A 17,280-nucleotide genomic window follows, 5' to 3' on the forward strand; every position below is an offset into this window, starting at 1 on the left:
TCAATATGCTGCCCAGGAAAAATGCCAGGAACAGAACAGAGGTCTGTATACAACATTTGTAGATCTGACCAAGGCCTTTGATATCATCAGGCATAAGGATTTATGGAAAATTGTCAAAATTTGCTTGCCTAGAGAAGTTCATCAGTATTGTACATTACTTTCATGATGGCATGTATGTCTGGGTTCTAGAAAGTGGATGATGCTCTCAAGATTTCCCAGGAGTAACCATAGGAGTAAAACAAGGATGTGTCCTTGCTCCCATACTTTTTAGCATTATGTTTTCAAAAATCTTCAATGCTGTCAAATGCCTTCACTGAGGATGAATATGGCTTCAAGTCAGCTACCACACTGATGGTAAATTATTTAACTTGAAAAGGCTATAAGCCAAGACCAAAGTGGAGGGAGAGGTGGTCATGATCTTCTGTTTGCAGATGACTGTGCACTCAATGCAGCCTCTGAAGCTAGCTGAGTTGCAACAAAGTATGTATCTGCTGCTTGTGCTAATTTTGTTCAAACAATTAACATCAAGAAAATATAAGTGCTCCATCAGCCAACAACACCTCATCCATGTGTATAAGCATCAATTACAGCAAATGGAGAAGTCTTGAGTACTGTGGACAAGTTCACTTTCCTTGGCAGTGTCCTTTCCAAGGAGGTTCACATTGTCAATGAGGTTGACACATGTATTGCCAGAACTAGCTCAAATTTGGGAGACTCTGAAAGAAAGTATGGGAGAGAAGAGGTCTGACTACCAAATTGAAGGACTACAGAGCTGTGGTGCTGACCTCATTGCTATATGCCTGTGAAATCTGGACAGTCTACTAGCACAATGTCAGGAAACTGAATCACTTCCATTTAGATTGTCTTAGGAAGATTCTGGAGATCATGTGGCAGGAGAAGATACCAGACACTGAAACGGTGATCCTAGCTTTCTCGAGCTAAACCGCCTAGCATTCCAACATTACTACAGAGAGTGCAACTACGATGGATTTGGCATGTTGTTGGAATGCCAATAGTTATAAAATAAAAGAGTTAGAAATACTATTTTCTGGAAAACTCACATAGGGCAAGTGCTCACAAGAGAGTCAGAAGAAGCGATACCAAGACACCCTGAAGGTCCCATTGAAGAACTTTAGAATCAATTGTATAGCATGGGTGAGAAAATGGCACAGGATTGCCCAGCATGGCATGCCCTAATCAGTGAGGGTGCTGTACCCTATGAGGAAGACCAAATTGAAGCAACTCAAAGGAAACATAACATCCACAAATTTAGGTACCCTCCCCAGGTGTTCATATGGACTATTTGTGCCTGATGTGTGGCAGAGTATTCCAAGCTCATATTGGTCTAATCAGCCACACACACTGTAATTTGTTTCAAACATAGTGATGTCATTTTGGTCTTCTTTGATAACGAAGGACAAGAACCAACCAATGAACATCTGAGGCTGCTTCCCTTCCTTTTCTCTTTTTCTCTTTAAGCACTTTAACCTCAGCCTGTCCTTTAAGTAACTCTATATCTTCCTGCCTCCCCAGAGAGCTTAACTTGTGAACTGTTTGCAGTCACCTGAGAACTTTACATAGTAACTTGTCAACTTACTGTAATAACGTGAGCTTTGCAGTAACTTATGAATTAAAAGCTAAAACTCTGGAAGCAGGTGGTCTATCTGTGAGGGGTTTTTTTTTAGGTTTTTGCAAGGCAAACAGGGTTAAGTGGCTTGCCCAAGGGCACACAGCTAGGTAATTATTAAGTGTCTGAGACCGGATTTGAACCCAGGTACTCCTGACTCCAGGGCCGGTGCTTTATCCACTGCACCACCTAGCCACCCATTATCTGTGAGTTTTTCAGAACAAGCCCCCTTTCTCTGAGGTCACCGCATTTTCCCATCATCACTGTTATTGTGTACTCTCGGGCATTGCCTCTTTTATATTTTTGTTTTTAACTCTTACCTGAGGTAAAAACTTAACTGTCTTATATCCTATTCACTAGATGGCACAGTGGATGAAGTCACTGGGCTAGAGTCAAGAAGGTTTGAATTCAAATTGGACCTCTCTCACTAAGAGACTAGTAAGTCAGTAACTTCTAAATTTCCTTGTCTGAAATAATTATTGCACCTACCTCTCAGGGGGGTTGTGAGGATAAAATAAAATAATAATTTTAAGCATTTAAATGTTAGCTTTTTATTATTGTTATCATTATTAGTATCATTGTCATTATTTTTATGTTTTACTAGGTTATATATATATTTATGACCTAATATATAAATCCATACTCATGTTAATATTCATTAATGAGAAAAAGCAAGCCTTCACCTTCCCATACACTGTTTGAAAGGAAGATGAGGACTTTGTTTGAGGGTAGGAATAATAGTGGAGTACTTGCTGTTTGTATCTCTTCCAGCCCACCCAACCAGCATTTTTATGCTTCTTGAAGCCTCATCAAATTATCAAAATAATGTTTTGAAAGTTCATTATGAGAATCAAAAATGATTAATATAAAGGAGTTTGTTATTTACATCTAATCCCAGAAAACCCCGGTACTAGATTCCCCTCTGTGAAGAAAGATAAGCACTTCATATCAGGTACCTAAGTGATCTCTTTGGCTTCCAATATGTGGAACTGGGATAAAAGTGAGAAAGATGGATTAAAGAATACAATCAACAGGCATGTGGTTCTAGGGTCTAACCCTGAGAGAATAATATTTGTCTGGGGATTGAGGGTTCAAGAGATTTGAAATTAAAAGAATATTAAATGTAGTCCCCATGTAGATAACCTGAGAAATGACCAGAAACAGAAGTAGAAAGAAGAGGAATGAGAATTTTGGGGATTGAAGACAAAGTAAAGGCTTCCAGGAAGAGTGAAGGCTATGGAAGTGGGTCTCAGGATTTCTGACAGACCAACAGAGGTAGAGTTGCATATAATGAAGTTCTAGAGATGTTCAAGTGGTAATTAAAGACAGCTTTTCCTCCAAGGAATTGAAGGTATATTCCTTTTTTCTCCATTGCTATGGGAATCTTTGGGGAGTGGGATAGGAAGAGATTGTGTTCCATAGATTTATGAGGAATAAGAAAGACTTTGTGATATTAGATTTGTATTAGCTGGGTTTTGTTGCTATTGTTCAATTAAATTTTTATGTACATATCTTTTGTTGGTTTGCCTAATCTTTGAGTAGAGTCTGTATGCTATTGTATCTACACAGTAATTATTTCAAAACTTTTCTTTCCTCCAAAAACACCCTTTAGCACCTCCTCTCCCTGTTTTCAAGAGAGGTGCTTTATTGAGAAAAGAGGCTAAGCAAAGGTGCCTCCTCTCCTCTTCTTCACATATTCAGATCCCTCTTTAGAAATACTCATTCTTTATTTTTTTGCTCCAGCCTATGATGAGAGATGACCCTTCTCCATGACATGACTAAACCTGTCACTTTTGATCTTCTCCTGGGTCCTCTGGGAACTTATCTCCCTGATCATTCTCTTTATCCCATATTTAATTTTTCCTTATCATTGGTTGTTTTCTTGTCTTATCCAAATATGCCTAAATCTTACTAGCTTTAGAAAACCTTTACTTGTCCTGCCTGTCCCTGCAAGTTATCATCTTACCATTCTCCTCCCTTTAGGTCAAACACATAGAAGGAATGTCTGCATTCTTGCCTCCTTACTTTCTATTTAAATTCCTTGTAATCTGGTTTATGAATCCACAATTTAACTGAAACTACTTTCTTAAAGATTAGTACCTTAACTGCTAAATTCATTGACCTTTTTCTAAGTCATTTTACTCCATAGTTCTGCAGCTTTTGTTTAATGAAAGTTTTTAACCATGACAAAATCATCATACAGTTTTTTTGATCTTGGTCTTTCTTTTTTGCCTTTGTGCAAGGCCAGAAGAGAAATATTTGCAACTTTTACAATCTTGAAGCAGACTCCAGGAACATCACCAACAGCATGACCTTTATGACCAAATCCAGCAACCAAAACTTCATCATTTTCCTTAATAAATTCAAACAGCCATCATTGGGAACAAAGGCAGTGATTTTTTTTGCTGTTCTTAATCAACTGGACTCTTACACACTTCCTGATGGTAGAATTGGGGTTGCTTAGCTTCTCCAACAATTTTTTCCAAGACACTCCCTTTTGCATGAGATCCCCCTCCAAATGGGTTGGCCTTCAAAGCAGTACCCAAATGAGCTTTCTTATATTGTTTGTCATGCCACTTTTGTTTTCTTGGGCAACTTCAGAGCTTTCTAACAGTATAAAGAATTCACCACTCATCCATGCTGCTTTCACTATGATCATCCCTTCTCTGGACTTTCTTCCCCAGGCTCATATGACAATATTCTCTCTTTTTTTCCCCTACTGTCTCAGTTATTTTGTTAGATTATCTTCTTCCTATCTATTAATCATGAGCAGCCCCTAAAATTGTCTTGGACCCTTTTCTCCTCTACCCTCTCTCTTGACATCAGCCCCTTCAGATTTACTTATCTTCTTTATGCAGATATCTCCTGAATCTCTGTGTTAAAACCTGATTGATCTTCTGAACTCCAATTCCACATTACCAGTTCCCTGTTGGACAGCTTTACCTAAATGTCCCATCAATATCTCAAGCTTAGCATATTATTAAAAGAATTCATGATTTTTCCAAATTTTCTAATTTCTGTTAAGATTATCACCATCCTTCCAGTTACTTAGTTTTTAATTTTAGATTCATGTTTGACTTTTTTATATTCTCTGACATACCTTTTGACTCTTAATGCTTTCAAAGAGAAACATTAACCTTTCCCTTCAGATACAATCAATTACCAATTCTTGATTATATTTCCACAGTATCTCTTATATTTGTTTACTTCTATCCATTCACTTAGTTCAAGTCCTCATCATATTTTAGAGTTAATGCTCACCTACTTAACTGTTCTTCTAATCTCTCTCCTCCAATCCATCTCCCACACAGCTGTCAAAAAAGATATTACTAAAACATACATGTAATCATGTCATTTACTAGCTCACATATTGCAACTGATTTCTTTTAACCTGTAAGATAAAATACAAAATACAAATCATTAGCTATCCCACTAAGAGAGCTTGGTATGCTCTCTCCTCTCATCTTTGTCTCCTAGTTTCCCTGACTTCCTTCAAGTCCCAACTAAAATTCCATCTTATTAGAAAGGTTTGCCTATCTCTTTTTTTCGAGGTTTTTTTTGGGGGGGGATGGCAAGGTAATGGAATTAAATGACTTGCCCAAAGTCACGCAGCTAGGTAATTATTAGTTCCTATTCAAAAATCATCAGATATTTAAGTATCATATTTGACTTTTCTAAGTTCTATACATATTCTTAACTTTTTTCAAAATTTATTTTTGTTAGAATTATCTAGGTCTAAAAGGAGAATATTGAGGCTCCCAATTATTATAATTTTTTCCTCTAGTTCTCTGTATAATTTTATTAACTTTTCTTCATGTATCAAGGATGTGCCATGTGGTATATTTAATTAAGTATTAATAGTAATTTATTACCTAGAATGTCTTGAAGCATGTTATTTCCTTGCTTTTCTTTTTTACATGTCTCTTTTTATTGTTGCCTTCCCTGAGATCATAATTCCTGTTCCTGGTTTTTGAAATTACCAAAGCATAACAAATTCTGCTACAGTTTTCCATTTTAACTCTTTGTGAATGTTTCAAGTATGTTTCTTATAAACAATGTAGTCTTGAATTCTGCTTCTTATTCCTTCCAGTTCTCCTACTTTATTTTATAGGTGAGTTTATCCCATTCAAGTTCACCGTTAGAATTGTTAATTATGGATTTTTTTCCATCATAATTTCTTAAACTTTTTCCTGTTTTCTTCCCATCTCACACTTTACAAAAAAAGGAGAGGATGGGAAAAAAGGAATCTGATCAACATTAGTAATCTACATTTGGAGTGATTTATTTCTATTCTTCTATTCTTTTTCTTTTACCAATCCCATATTAGGTCTTATACATTCTTTAATTATTCCTTATGATTTTTCCTCTAAAGTTAAAGTTATTTTCTCCTTCAGAATTCTATTCTCCCTTTTTTAACCCCTTTCCATTCAAATTCCTGTTGATTCTTAATGAATTTCATTCATTTTAATGAATATGTGCATTCAATTCACCTTTGACTTCAAATAAGAATGAGATTTATTAACTACTGAGTTTTGTCTCCCCTTGTATAATCTTCTTCTCATGTATCCTATTTATATGAGTTGGAAGGTTCCTCCTTTATAATTTTTTTCTCTAGTATATGCTTTTCCTTTACACTCTCAAAACCAGCAAAGCAGAAAAGTACAATTAGGGTCCTGTATTTATCTTGCTTTACTCCTATTAACATTAGTATTAGATATTAGGATTCTGAAAGGACACTTGCTCCTATGTTCTATTAGAAAATTATTACTTCATCATCATTTAGCTTCTTCTAAATGGCCAAACATGCTATAATTTTCTAAGTTTTGTGAACTCCTATTCAGTTCTGTTCCTTTTATAAGGAATACTTGAAAGTTTTCTACTTTATTACAAATCTATTTTTCCCCTGAAGGATTTTGCTCATTTTTTTAAAGATAAGTTATTCTTGGCATAAGCATTTCTTTTTGCCTTTTGGAATTTTGTATTCAATATTTTCTCTCCTTTCTAGTAATCGCTTGGTGCCAAGTCTTATGTGATCATGTCTGTGACTTGTTACTACTTGAACTATTTGAATTCTATTCTTCTGCTTGTAGTATTTCTCTTTTGATTGGTTTCTCTTGGTTTTGCTTATGACCCTCTGAGGCTTCCTGAAGTGGAGCACTATTGAATTTCTAGACCCTTGATGTTACTATTGCTACAGGCTTTAGACCTGTTTCCCTGCATTTATTCTGGCTTTCCCAAAAAGACTACCTCTCCCTCTATTTTCATCAGCCAGGGCTTCTAGCTATTCTAGGCTAGATGAAAGAGCTTGCCATTTTTTCTCTTTAGATGTCTTACTCTACTTGATCTGATACTCTTTTTAAATCTTGACTGGAAAAAATGGGGAAGTGTTGACTCCTTGATGACTTTTCACATCATCATATTTACTGGATATTTTATTTAACTTTCCAATATTATTTCATATTATTACATCTCATTCAAACTCCTGCTACTTGTTTCCCATATTATACCTGACTCATTGTCTTTATATAAGTAGTGTCCTCAAGCTTATAATTTACTCTCTCCACTTCTAACTCATAAAGCAGCCCATTTCCTTCCAAGCACAGCTTGCAGTCCCCTGCTTTTTCTATTCTTTCCCAGTTGTTAGTGCCCACCCTCTTGAAACTAATTTTTTTATTACTTTCTATATATTTACTTTTTTTTAGGTTTTTGCAAGGCAAATGGGGTTAAGTGGCTTGCCCAAGGCCACGCAGCTAGGTAATCATTAAGTGTCTGAGACCGGATTTGAACCCAGGTACTCCTGACTCCAAGGCCAGTGCTTTATCCACTATGCCACCTTTCTATATATTTAGTATTTAATTGTCATCTGTGGACCTTTTGTATTCCATAAGAAAATATAAGTTCCTTGAGGGTAGAGACTGTTTTTGCCTTTGTTTCTATACCCTCAAAACCTGGAACATAATCATTTGTCAATAAATAGAAGATGAAATACTATTCTTTTGGGGTTTTTTTTTTTTTAGTATTTTTCCCAAGGCAATGGGGTTAAGTGGCTTGCCAAGGCCACTTGGGCAATTATTAAGTGTATGAGAGCAGATTTGAACCCAGGTACTCCTGACTCCAGGGCCAGTGCCTTATCCACTATGCCACCTAGCCACCCCTTGAAATACTATTCTTGATGGGGACTTGAACTAAATTTATAGTCCCTTTCTACCACGATGAAGTTGAGCATAGTGTGGAAACCCTTAGGGTGGAATGGGAGATTCCTAATCCCTGAAATAATCATTTTATAAAAGATGTTATAGAGATAATCTTTGTTGACAAACTCCAGAGAGTTCCTCTAGTGGTGGCTATTTGGGGGAATATTTTAGAATTGGCAATACCCTGAATTAAACTGCATAGCTGGACCCTGGTCACAGACTTTATTCCATCCTGATCTTCCCTAGTTGCTAGTTCCTTGTCTCAGACACACACACACACACACACACACACACACACACACACACACACACACACACAATATTAGATCATGTGCTTGTGAGTTTGTATGTGTCTGTGTGTCTGTATTTGCTTGTAATGTCCCTTCAACTGGGATTTAATTTCCTTGGGAGGAAAGGCTATTTCTTTTCTTTTTTGGATCTTTATTACCTAACACAATGCTTAACTCATAGTAATATGAATAATGAAAAGCTTGTTTATTAGTTAGAGTTAACAATTAATTTTATTATGATACAGATTGAAACTTTTTCTCTGGCCAGTTGCAATTACAAATTGCAATTACAAATCTTGCCATTACAAACCAATGCAATTATGGGAAAAAATAACTAGTACAATAAACATCAATAGAACATACAACCATGATAAGGCAGTAGCATAATTTCTATTTATGACTAAAAAATGTTCTAACATGTTCTTTTGGATTGATTATAATTTTATTGACTATTTTCTTGTTTTTCATTTAATTCCATGAATTTTTGTTTTTTCATTCTCAAGTTGTTTTAAACTAGTTAAAATTTAAATTCAAAAGATATGAATTTTACAAGATTATATCTTACAATTTTACTAGTAATTTAAAAAAATTAAAATCAGAAGAAAGTCCAAGGTAAGAGAGATGTATATTGCAAGTTAGTTCAACTTCATTTCAAGCTTAACAAGTACATTAGTGATTAAAGTGGAGAAGGGTATTTTGTCTTTTCTCACCCCAGAGCATCTGGAGTTAATAGTAACAAAAGCAAACACAATTTTTAAAAAGTCTACTTTTTTAATAAAGTTTTTAAAGTCAACATGCAAATCCTATTTCTGACTCTGGGCAACCACAGGTGACACCTAAATTTGTGAGTCCCAAACTATTTTGCCCTGCCATAAGCTTACTCTGTGAAGCATTTGAAAGCTTCACAATTGTGCAAAGAATGGTTATAAAGCAATGAAGGTAGAAAGGGAATGTTACATTTCAAATACATTTCTGCTTGATAATATACTCAACTACATATTTTATCATTTAAAAATGAATTTTCTTAATAAGTCCTTCAGATTGTTTTCCATTTAGTATTGTATTAATGTGAGAGGTACAGAAAGTAGGAACTGTTTACATCTAATATCCCTTGGTTGATTATCAGTATTCATTTCTAAAATAATTGACTGAAGAGGACCTAGTGATATCTCAGTTTTTCAGTGCTAAAGAGAATAGTAAAAGGAGTTATAATAGATGGAGTCAAATTCTGCTTTCTTGGCTAGCTGAATTCAGCTTATTTAAAATGTGACAATTCCATAGGTATGTAAGTTCTCTGTATAAATATATGATGAAACACATTCTGATGAAAAACATATTGCTGCATGATATCTGGAAAAGCTTTTTCCATTCTCAAATATACACACAAGATATATATATATATATATACATATATATTTATATTTATATATATACTTGTAGATATAGATATAAATATAACATTGTTTGTGTTTTTTTACCAATAAAAGTTTGGAAAAATGCCATCTTAGATGGATATCATCCTAAAAGTGAACCTATTAAAATTAAATTATTAAATTATGTGAAAGGCAAAACAGTCTCTACCCTCAAGGAACTTATATTTTCTTAGGGAATACAAAAGATGCACAGATGACAAGTAAATGCTAATTATACTTTTACAAAAGATACTATCAATGAACAGTTTATGCAAATAAAGTAAAAAAAACTTGCAACTGTCTAGTGGATTTAGAACTAGGAGTGACTCTTTTCTTTTTTTTTTTTAGAAGGATTTTATTTATTTTGAGTTTTTTTTCCCCTATTCTTGCTTCCCTCCCCCCACCCCTCACAGAAGACAGTCTGTTAGTCTTTACATTGTTTCCATGGTATATATTGATCTAAGTTGGATGTGATGACAGAGAAATCATATCCTTAAGGAAGAAAAATAAAGTATAAGAGATATCAAAATTACACAATAAGATAATGTTTTTTTTTCTAAATTGAAGGTAATAGTCTTTGGTCTTTGTTCAAACTCCACAATTATTTCTCTGGATACAGATGGTATTCTCCATCACAGATAGCTCAAAATTGTCCCTGGTTGTTGCACTGATGGAATGAGCAACTCCATCAAGGTTGATGATCACCCCCATGTTGCTGTTAGGTTATACAATGTTTTTCTGGTTTTGCTCATCTCACTCAGCATCAGTTCATGCAAATCCTTCCATGCTTCCCTGAATTCCTATCCTTCCTGGTTCCTAATAGAACAATAGTGTTCCATGACATACATATACCACAGTTTGCTAAGCCATTCCCCAAATGAAGAACATTCACTTAATTTCCAATTCTTTGCTACCACAAACAGGGCTGCTATGAATATTTTTGTACAAGTGATGTTTTTACCCTTTTCCATCATCTCTTCAGGGTATAGACCCAGTAGTGGTATTGCTGGATCAAAGGGTATACACATTTTTGTTGCCCTTTGGGGAGTGACTCTTTTCAACACATTTAGTGATCTTCCTTCTCTCAGGAAAATTTGGTTTTGTAGAAGAGGAATGTGGTATATCATTGCTACAAGACATAGCTGGCATGCTACTATCATAGAAACAGTTGCTGGGGAGAAGTTAGAGAGGAAATTTTATATTTTGTTTAATATATATATATATATGTATATATATATATATATATGTATATATATATACATAGATGCATATAAGAATGAGAACTCAGACAAGAACTGATCAGGTTTTAAGAATTTGTAAGACTTTCTATTCTACAGTTCTTTATGAGGTTTTAAAATTCTTTGATTGAGTCAAAAAGAGAAAATGGTGATTGGTTAGCTAAATAAACTAACCATGTCAATTGGGGTTTTAAGAAACTAGAGAGATTTCAGCAGCTATTGAGTTCAAATTGGAGCAGTCAAGCAGTGAAGAACTAACTCAGACTCAGGAATGCTTTGAGAAGGCAGACTCTTGAGGGATGTCAGGAACCAGGAAAGGAGGTAGAAAGTAAATCCAGAGGGGGAGGAGAAGATATGCTCTACCATTACCCTAATGACCATACCATTGGAGAACCTGGACTAGTAGGAGATAATGCATATGACCAGGAGCAGAGAAAGATACTGAGGACAAACATGAACAAAAATAAACACAAATGTATGTGGAAAAACAGCCGCTCATGGGAGGAAATTTAAGAGGAAACATCCTCTGCATCACTCAATAAAGAATTTTCCAGTCAATAGGAGTTGTTACCCCTTTATCACCCAAATTTCTATCCATGTATATTACTACTATTGTATTTTAAATTTGTGTCCATTATCCTCACAGGTTTTGTGTGTATTTGTGGGAATATATTTCTTAAACTTGGGGAAAGAATTTTTTTTAATCTACAGTTCTTGCTACTCCATCTTATTGAATTTATGATTTTACTAACTTTGAAAGTTATGATTTTCATATTGATTGATGTTATGTACAGTGAATTTAGTAAAATAATAATAATAATAATAATAATAATAATAATAATAATAATAATAATAATTTAGCTTCTAGAGATCCTTTTCACACACAGACTCTGACCTGGGAAATCAGTGAAATCAAAGTAACCTGGAGAGATTTATCAATCCTGACAGGACCTTCATTCTTTCCCTGACCTGTACTTGCCTGTGTTAAGTGAAGTGAATCAGTACAATTGTCCTGTACTCAGCAAAAATAATAATGTACCCAAGCAGATTAATGGGGTACCCTCATGATTAAATATTCAAGGACACCAGTGTTGTCCTACTTGGACAGCTCCCAAACTTGCTGTGATTGTAGTGTGGTCTGCCCTATAGACTTGTCCTGAGAAGACCACTTGGGCCCCCAAACTGATTGTTTTATGATCAACCTCCCCCCTCCCTTCCCACTATATAATATCTTCTTACACTAAAGCACAATGGAACTCTAAGGATGGAAAGATCCCATGATTTGCAAATTGGTTCCTTGCAATGAAAGTAATTAACAAAACTGCCACTTGATCCTTGTCTCTGTCCTACCTGTGATGGAGATTGACTCAATAAAAATTTTGCTAATATTAGTGAATCCCTTTTCTAACAGCTAATGATCTGGCTGACTAATTATTGAGAAGCACACTCTTAGGAGCACATAAGCAACAGTACTAGTAGCTCCACAGAGGGGTTAAGCCACACAGGCATGTAAAAACTATGATCACTAATCTTTCACTATTACATATATATATTACAAAGATTTTTTTCCTCTCAATTTTTTTCTGGACTGTTGATCCAATCTCAGCATAAGCATAAAATTTATGTTGCTGTGTTAGACTAGAATTTTATAGTGTCTATGATGCCTGACTAGAGGAAGTGATATTCAGAAGACAGTGGCTAAGAGCCATGGGGTAGGGAAAATTGGTGAGAAGTAATTATGTATATAGTCAGGCCTTCACCCTGAAGTGCAATTTAAAGATGGGCAGATCATGGTTTATTTCTCAACTTTACTCATGCTTTGTAGCATGGCCAGTTCTTGGTCAAGTTATAAAGCAAACAAAGCATTTCCTTAGTGTTGTCTTCTTTTCCCCCATAGAATAAAATAGATCATGGATCCTAGACTATCAAATCTATTTCAGTTTTGAAGAACAGAAAATCATCTAGTAAACATAACTACTGTATGATCATAGGGCAAGTCACTTTACTTCTCTGGTACTCATTTTTCTCACATATAAATGGCAGGATTATACTAACTGACCCCTAAATTTCTTCTAATTCTAAATCTATGATTCCATAATCTAATTTTGGATCTACTTCACTATTCTTCTGTGGTGATTTTCCAAGATAAACATATAAATAGATTAATACAATAGTTTGTCCATCTAACTATATGTCATAATTAAATGATGTTTTTCCATATATTTTATTTTTCACTTGTGCATTTCTTTCCTATTATTATGTATTTAAGGAGGTTTTGTAGTGTTTTGAGGAAGGAAGGCATAGTGTATTGGAAAGAACTCTGGATTTGGAACTAGAGAACCTGTGCCAGTTCCAGCTTACTTGTGAGCAAATCATTTAATTTCCCAGGTGCCAGTTTCCTTACCTGTAAAATGAAAAAAAAAATGGAGTATATGATCTCTAAGGTCCCTTCCAATTCTAAATTCTGCAGTTGTAAGATTAAGTTCTATTAAGGTGTATATAGCTTAATGTGCTACCTCTCTTAATAATATTTGCATTTTAAATGAGTCTGAAAATAGGGATTGGTTGATCAGAAAAGAATTGATCAATAATTCTGGACTATCAAGTATGAGGTGTAGGGCTACACAGGATCTTTCCTGAATTTTTCAAAAATGTGAATATTGGGATACTTATTTTACCTGAAGTTAAGGTAGGACCTACAAAGCAAAATTAGATCCTGAGGGTTCTAATTGGAAAGTTTCATAGATATTTTTCTTTATTTTGTTTTGTTTTACATTGCAATACCTGGCTGTTTAAAAGAAATTATGGGGGTGGCTAGGTGGCACAGTGGATAAAGCACTGACCCTGGAGTCAGGAGTACCTGGGTTCAAATCTGGTCTCAGACACTTAATAATTACCTAGCTGTGTGTCCTTGGGCAAGCCACTTAACCCCATTTGACTTGCAAAAACCTAAAAAAAAATTATGAAGAAGGAACTAAAACCACTGCACTGCTAAGTGACAAAGGAGGAACGCTCCAAATAGAAAAAAATGTAAACATAAAAACCAAAGAATTTAAATAAAGATCAAATATCTTTGAAATGAAGGGGGGGGAAATCTGAAAATTTAAATGTTATCAAACACAATTTATATGGACAGAAAATTTAAAGAAGAAAATCAAAGAAGAGTACTTGATATGGGGTGAATGCAACTCATGAATAAGCCTTTTGGCAAAAGGAAAAAAAAGTATAATAGTCAAATGAGAATTGGTGACAGCATAATAGAAGTTTGAAGACATATATAAAATTTATATAGAAATACCAGATGTAAAAGATGCAATTTCTTATAGTTTTGAAATTACTTAGTTCTTTTTTATTGGCTTTTCACATGTATGAATATATACTGAACACAAGAAAGCTGCATTTCATTATGTTCTCTTAGAACCTGATTTCATCCTATTTCATCATCAGACACTCAAGAATAAAGACCCATGTGATATTCAAATAGGAAATAAAAAACACCATTTATAATGCCTGAAAAGAATATGATAGTCAGTATTAGTTATTCTACATATGCTCAAGTTACTCTTACTGACTACTAAACAGCAGAACAGCAGACATATTAATTACTCAGAACAAAGTAATTAATCATATTTTGATGTTTCTTAGTAATCTCCCATTTTCATTAGTCAATTAAAATAAAATACTTTTTTGTTAATGTTGTCTTTTCTAATTCTTACTCTCTTATGGTTGCATTTTAACTTTGAGCAAGTTGAACTTTTAATTTTATAAAATATCTTCCATTAATATTAAAATCACATAAGATTCCTTGAAAGATAGTACAACAGAAATGACCCTTAGTCTGTGGGAAGATAGACAGAAGGAGGAAAGAAAGGGAAGGGAAAAAGGACAAATAAAGCTCCTACAAATATGCCAGAAACAGTACTATTTTATAGATATTAATATAATTTTATATAAAATATAATATAAATATTATCTAATTTGATCCTAGCAATAATCCTGAGACATAAGTGCTGCTATTATTCCTATTTACAGTTGAGGAAACTGAAGCAGAGGTTAAATGTCTTGCCCAAGGTGATAAGCTATACGAAGTGTCTGATGTCAGATTTGAACTCATGTAAATACCCTAAATATTATACTTATATCCTTGTGATTTAAGGAGGAATAGAAAAAGGAACCCAAACTCTTGACTGTGTATTCCCTGTGTCAAACTTAGGGGAGGAATGGACATGAGTTGTCCATGAGAATGGATAAGTGTGGACGGATTTTGGTCTGCATTATTGGAAAGCTATCCAAGTTGATAAAGTAGATAAGCAATATAATTATGTACTGAAATTATTTTCTTAGTAAAATTACATGGCTACAAATCAGGAAACATCATAATCTCAGAAGAATCAAATTTGCTGTTGACTCAAAGGATCATAGAAAGATTCATAATGGATCAAAACCAGATAAAAACATCACTTTTGTTTGAGAGGTGACATAAAAATATCAACCCAGACTACAAAAGGGGGTAGCTTGATTACACATTGAGTTAATATAGAGGCGGCTAGGTGGCGCAGTGGATAGAGCACTGGCCTTGGAGTCAGGATTACCTGGGTTCAAATCCGACCTCAGACACTTAATAATTACCTAGCTGTGTGGACTTGGGCAAGCCACTTAACCCCATTGTCTTGAAAAAAATCTAAAAAAAATGTTAATATAATGGGGATGATGATCAACCCTAATGGACTTGTAACAACCTTCAGTGCAACAACCAGGAACAATTTTGAGCTATCTGTAATGGAGAATACCATCTGTATCCAGTAAAAGAATTATGGAATTTGAACAAAGACCAAAGGCTATTACCATCAAATTAGAAAAAAAGTATTATATCCTAATGTAATTTTACTATCTCATACTTTATATTTCTTCCTTAAGGATATGATTTCTCTGTTACCACATTCAACTGAGGTCAATATATAACATGGAACCAATGTAAACACTAGCAGAGTACCTTCTGTGGGGGGGAGGGGAAGCAAGAATGGGGGGGGGAAATTGTAAAACTCAAATAAAATCTTTAAAAAAAGAGTTAATATAGATGAATAACTTAAGTAGTATATGATTATATAGTGTATCAAAAGAACCATGTAGAGAAAGGACTCTAATGCATTTGATGGATCCTCTTTAGAGAATTTAGTGGAGAACAGAGATGAAAACTGCAAAGTTCAGGTTTCTTATGCAATCTTCCTTCTTGTTCTTCTTTGCATATTACATATTTTTTTAAAAAGTGCTTGGAAGGAAAAAGAATTACACAGTATTATAAGTTAGGAAGGAAGGTGGGTGAGATAGTGCCCATGTAGATGTGATCTGCATTGGTGGAGGGAACACTCACAAAGATGAAACCTTTCATCAAATAGTAACCATATTATATACTAATTTCTTTAATCATTGAAAGATTCTCACTTTTACTGTATCATTCAAACAATTCTAAAATACTAAAATCCCAAATCCTTGGGCACAAGTGAACACACACACACACACACACACACACACACACACACACACACACACACACACACACACACATCCTGATGTAGTTAAAATTTTAGTTCTGAGAACAATCTTCTTTCCTACTTTACGTTTTAGTTTTATATAAACTGGAGATATGTAATTTGAAATGTTTTTGATTTTCTAAAATATTTACAGCTGGTTAATTAATTACTACATTAGAATTGCTCATTTTAGGAATGGGACTTTTTTTGGTTTAAATACAAGGCATTATACCTAGTTCACAGCAGATGTATTTGCTACTCCCTATAATGTTAGCCAAACTTTGACTATATTCTTCTTCCTCAAACAGGAACTACCTCTAGGACTCTGGCTCTGATAGTAGGCTTGTTTTTTTCTTGTCTGGAACTGTACTAATTCCTATTCAATTCAAAATTTCTGGATAAAGATGGTTACCCTCTTCTCTCTCTACCTACTTTACAATATTGATGTAAACTCCTTGAAGGTAGGGACTGCCTAGCTTGCTTATATTTTCTTTCTCACACTTAGTTCACTGCTTGGACCATAGTAAATACTTAGTGTTCATTCGTTCATTCAGTCACTCATTCATTCATTCATTAATTACTGTTTTTCTTTAAGATATCGAGTTTTAAACCAGAGTTATCAGATTTAAGTCTTGAAGGGGTGCTTGATTTGGCAGCACATATACTAAAATTGGAACAATACAGAGAAGATTAGCATGTCCCCTTCGCAAAGATGACATGCAAATTCATGAATGGAAGGGACTTCAGATGCCATTAATCTAGTCAACACCCTCATTTTACAGATAAGGAAACTGAAGCCAAAGGAGTTCAAGGGATTTCTCCCAAGGTTATGTGAGTTTTAACTGTCAGAAGTGGAAACTAAACCAAGTTCACTGGTACTAAAGCCAGTGCTCTTTCCTCTATATCTTACTGATTTAGGATTTTCTTCTTGTCATGAAATTGATATACAGGGTGTAGCTAGGTGGTATAGTACACAGAGCCTCAGCCC

At 34.6% G+C, this 17,280-nt stretch overlaps 1 non-coding gene across 1 annotated transcript; it reads left to right on the plus strand.

The window, feature by feature from the left end:
* Positions 1 to 16,932: 16,932 nt before the first annotated feature.
* On the plus strand, positions 16,933 to 17,039 carry LOC141523114 (U6 spliceosomal RNA). The gene has a single exon (XR_012478331.1). It is a non-coding gene; the product is annotated as a U6 spliceosomal RNA (small nuclear RNA).
* The last annotated feature ends 241 nt before the right edge of the window (positions 17,040 to 17,280 follow it).

The sequence above is a fragment of the Macrotis lagotis genome, chromosome 4 (genome assembly GCF_037893015.1).
Source record: "Macrotis lagotis isolate mMagLag1 chromosome 4, bilby.v1.9.chrom.fasta, whole genome shotgun sequence".
NCBI classification, from domain to species: Eukaryota; Metazoa; Chordata; class Mammalia; order Peramelemorphia; family Peramelidae; genus Macrotis; species Macrotis lagotis.